This window comes from Nicotiana sylvestris, chromosome 5 (genome assembly GCF_000393655.2).
Source record: "Nicotiana sylvestris chromosome 5, ASM39365v2, whole genome shotgun sequence".
NCBI classification, from domain to species: domain Eukaryota; kingdom Viridiplantae; phylum Streptophyta; class Magnoliopsida; order Solanales; family Solanaceae; genus Nicotiana; species Nicotiana sylvestris.
This window is the reverse complement of record NC_091061.1, coordinates 161,637,759-161,642,729: the sequence shown is the minus strand read 5'-3', so window position 1 is coordinate 161,642,729 and position 4,971 is coordinate 161,637,759.

Below are 4,971 nucleotides of genomic sequence, written 5' to 3'. Positions count from 1 at the left end.
AAACCTCGAGAGAGCAATTACCCGACTTGAACCCTAGTTGCTTGAGCAAATTTGCCTACCCACTTGGTCTTGAGAAAGTCAATTGGGCAAAATCACTTTCTCTACCGAAAGGTGTGAGAGTGGGTAAAATTGTGCAGCGGTTACAGCATATTTCTCCAATTATATCAATCATGCCTTAGAAGCAATTACCCGTCAATTAGCCACCTAGGTGAAAGTCACTACCCTAGTGCCTTTTTATCCATTAGATACAACCATTAGCAATTATCGTTTAGCATGATCTAGTTGCATTTATAATTAATAGTTGATAATAGTAGTTTGTTAATGAAAAACCAAAAATGATTGGAAGTGATATTCGGAACAAATACACAATTCCACTCCAAATAGATACTCGACTCCATTCCTAGCTCCCTATGGAAATCGATCCCGACACACAAATCGGGTAAAAGCTACTACGACCCTCTCTTCCTACTTTTTAGTAGTGCAGAGTAGGCTGCGATCACTTTTTGGCGTCGTTGCCGGGGAGCTAACGGTTTTGGCTATCTATTTAGTTAGTTTTGTGTATTGTTCTTCTTTCCTTCTTTGTTACTTACTTGTTTGTGTCACTACTCAGGTACCAACATGGATTTAAACAACGCTAATGACCCACTTGGAAACATTATAGCGGGGGAAGAGGTAGATGATCTTGAGCAAGATGAGGTGCCTCTTGCACCTCAAGGTCAACGGAGAGGCCGGAATGCCAATGCTAATCCAAATTACAATATTCCAGACCATCCCCCGGTTCCTCCAAGAGTGGATCCCAGAATATTACCGAACCAGGGCTATGCAAGTGCTATTGTCCCACCCCGAATCCGGGTGGGCAACTTTCAGATAATCAATGTGATGTTGACCTTACTTGAGCAGTGTGGGTACTTAACGGGCGCTGCAAATCAAAATGCCTACAAACATCTCAAGGGGTTCGTAGATATATGTTGGGGGAGCAAGCAGATGAATGTATTCGAGGATGCACTGAGATTGAGATTTTCCCGTTCTCACTTCGGGGGAAGGCATTAGACTAGCTCGAGAGACTCCCCAACCATTCCATCACAACTTGGGATGAGTTGGCGGATGAGTTTATTGCCAAATTCTTCTCTCCTAGTCATATGTCAGCACTTCGAGATGAAATATTAGCCTTCAAGCAAGAGCCAACGGAACCTTTGCATGAGATTTAGGAGCGGTATAGAACGATGGTGAAGGAGTGCCTAAATAATAATATGACCTAGGCCATGATCCAACAAACCTTCTATCGGGGCATAAATATTAGAAATCAATGCATTGTTAACTAATTGGCCGGGGGCAATTTTAAGAAGTTTTCTTATAATGAGGCATGTGAAGTACTTGATGAAATGGCGGACATTTCTTCAGCATGGCAGAGTAGAGCAAATATGCCTCAAGGTGACCCTACGGTTATCCATTTGCACAAGGAATTGCACAACCATGGGAAAGTGATAGCTGAGCTTACTACTACTATGAACCAATTATCTAAGGCACAATTGCAACAAGTTCAGAATCCTTGCCAAGTGAATGCCTTGGAGGGTGTTAGTATGCTTGTCAACAAGAGAAGGCAACAAAATCAAGGAAATCCTGAGCAATTTGTTGATGAATATGATGGGTATCAAAATGATGGTTATGAAGACCAAAGTGAAGAGGTACAATGTGTCAACAACTATCAAGTCAATAGAGGCAACTCTTCAAACCAATAATGGTGACCCCAAGGAAATTGGGGCAATCAACAACAAGGTGGTGGAAATTGGAACAACAACAACCAAAACAACAATTGGGGTAATCAAAACAACAACCAAGGCAATTGGAATGAAAATAACAACAATAGGGGCAGCAACAACAATCAAGGCGGGTGGAACAACAATGGAAACCAAGGCAACCGGGGGCAAGGCTTTCAAAGGCCCCCAATGTACTAACAACTGAACAATACACCCCCTTTCCCTTCTCAAGATCCTAGTTCTTCTGGTAATGATATGGGTAGAATTGAAATGATGTTCGAGTAGATGATGAAGAGGAATGCGGATTCTGATGCACAGTTAGCTTCTCACAACACCTCTATCCGAAACTTGGAGGTGCAATTAGGCCAAATCTCCCAGTCATTAAATATTCGCCCGAAGGGTGCTCTACCAAGTGATACGGTAGTGAACCCAAAGGGTGGGAACAATCATGTTATGGCGGTCAAAACAAGAAGTGGGAGAGGCGGTGATGTGAATGCCCCTAAGCAAAAACAAGTCGTGGATGATGATGTTGAGTTGCAAGATGATGAAGTCCCTTTGGTAGTTGAAGATGTGGTTGATAAAAATGCGAACAATGAAGTGAGGATTGATATTCAAGAAGTCGAGGTGGAAACCCAAAATGATGTGAACCCGTCTAGGGAACACATAATTGACATGCCGGAGCCGGTTGTGCCAAAATCCAAGGCTCCTTTGCCAAGGCCACCTCCACCTTATCCTCAAAGGCTCGCGAAGCAGAAGAATGATAATCAGTTTAAAAAGATTATTGACATGATGAAGACCTTATCTATTAATGTGCTTTTGGTGGAGGTGCTTGAAAGACTTGGTTACAAAGACTTGGTTAGTGCTATAGTGCATTCAATAGTCCCGAAGCTTAAAGATCCCAGTGCTTTCACCATTCCTTGCACCATTGAGAGTGCGGATTTTGCCAAGGCTCTATGCGACTTGGGAGCTAGTATCAATTTAGTGCCCTACTCGATTTTCAAAACTTTGGGTATCGGGCAACCTAGGCCAACCTCAATGAGACTTCAAATGGTGGATCTATGGATGAAGCGACCTTTGGGAATTTTTTGATGATGTGCTTGTCCAGGTGGACAAATTTATTTTGCTAGCCGACTTTGTCATTTTGGATTGTGAAGTGGACTATGAGGTTCTTATTATCTTGGGCAGACCTTTCCTTGAAACGGGGAAGGCATTGGTTGACGTTGAAGCGAGTAAGCTCACTTTTGAGTGGGAGATGAAAAGGTCATTTTCCATGTTTGCAAGTCTATGAAGCAACCCAATAGCACCGAGGTGTGCTCATTTGTAGACCTTGTCACAGCTGTGATTGTGGACGACACCAGTGCTATGATCAACGTGGAGGATCCTCTTGAGGCCGTGCTATTAAATCTTGATGTCAATGAGGATGCAAGTAGAGTGGAGTGCGTGAATGCCTTACATGGGATGGGCTCTTATTCTTATGAGCCTAGAAAATTGTCTTTGGATATTGAAAATCAGAAAAATCCACCAACAAAGCCATCAATTGAGGAGCCACCGGTGTTGGAGTTGAAACCACTTCCTCCACACCTCAGGTATGAATTCTTGGGTTCAAACTCTACTTTACCCGTTATTCTTTCTTCTTGCCTTACTAACATGCAGGTTGAGACCACTTTGGCGGTGCTTCAAAAGCGGAAAAGGGCAATTGGATGGACTCCAGCTGACATTCTGGAATAAGCCCCGCATTTTGTATGCACAAAATTATCTTGGAGGATGTGCAAAGCCTTCCTTTGAGCATCAAAGAAGATTGAACGAGGCTATCCAAGAAGTGGTGAAGAAAGAAGTGATCAAATGGTTGGATGTCGGGGTTGTGTACCCCATTTCTGATAGCTCATGGACTTCTTCGGTGTAATGTATACCGATGAAGGGCGGTATGACTGTGGTTACTAATGACAACAATGAACTTATTCCTACTCGGACAGTCACAAATTGGAGGGTTTGCATTGACTGCTGGAAGCTAAACAAGGTGACCCGAAAAGACCATTTCCCATTGCCATTCCTTGACCAAATGCTTGATCGTCTTGTGAGGCATGTTTTTATTGCTTTTTGGATGGGTACTCGGGGTATAATCAAACCTTAATTGCCCCGTAGGACCAAGAGAAGACCACTTTTACTTGTCCATATGGAACCTTCGCTTTCTCTCGGATGCCGTACGGATTATGTAATGCTCATGCGACATTCCAAAGATGCATGATGGCTATTTTCACCGATATGGTGGAAGATATATTGGAGGTATTCATGGATGATTTCAGTGTAGTTGGTGATTCCTTTGAAGAATGTTTGAGAAATTTGGATAGAGTATTGGCCCGATGTGAAGATACAAACCTCGTACTCAATTGGGAAAAATACCATTTCATGGTTGAAGATGGTATAGTGTTGGGTTAAAAAATTTCAAATCATGGAATTGAAGTTGACAAATCCAAGATAGAGGTGATTTCAAGGCTTCCTCCCCCCATTTCTGTCAAAGAGGTAAGGAGTTTTCTTGGGCACGTGGGTTTTTACCAGAGGTTTATAAAAGATTTTTCAAAAGTGGTAAACCCCTGTGCAAGTTTCTAGAAAAGGATGCAAAGTTTGTGTTCGATGAGGGATGTATGCAAGAATTCGATCTTCTCAAGCTTAAGTTGACCACTACCCCTATTATTACCGTACCAAATTGGAGCTTTCCCTTCAAGCTCATGTGTGGTGCAAGTGATGTTGCAGTTGGGGTTGTTTTAGGTCAAAGGATTAATAAGATGTTTCATCCGGTGTACTACACAAGCAAGACCATGAATGAGGCTCAAAGGAACTATACAGTCACCGAGAAAGAGTTGTTGGCTATGGTATTTGCAATGGAAAAGTTTCGGCCGTATATTATGGGGGCCAAGGTCATAGTGCACACCGATCATGCCGCTCTTAGGTACTTGATGACAAATAAAGACTCCAAGGCAATATTGATGCGATAGGTGTTACTAGTTCAAGAGTTTGATCTAGAAATTATGGACCAGAAAGGTAGTGAGAACCAAGTGGCGGATCACTTGTCCCATTTGGAGGAGGAGGGGAGGCCCAGTGATGTCCTTGAGGTCGATGATTCATTTCCCGACGAACAACTCCTTGCGGTGTCAATGAATGATATGCCACGGTTTGCCGATGTTGCCAATTACCTTGTGACTGGAGTAATCCCGTG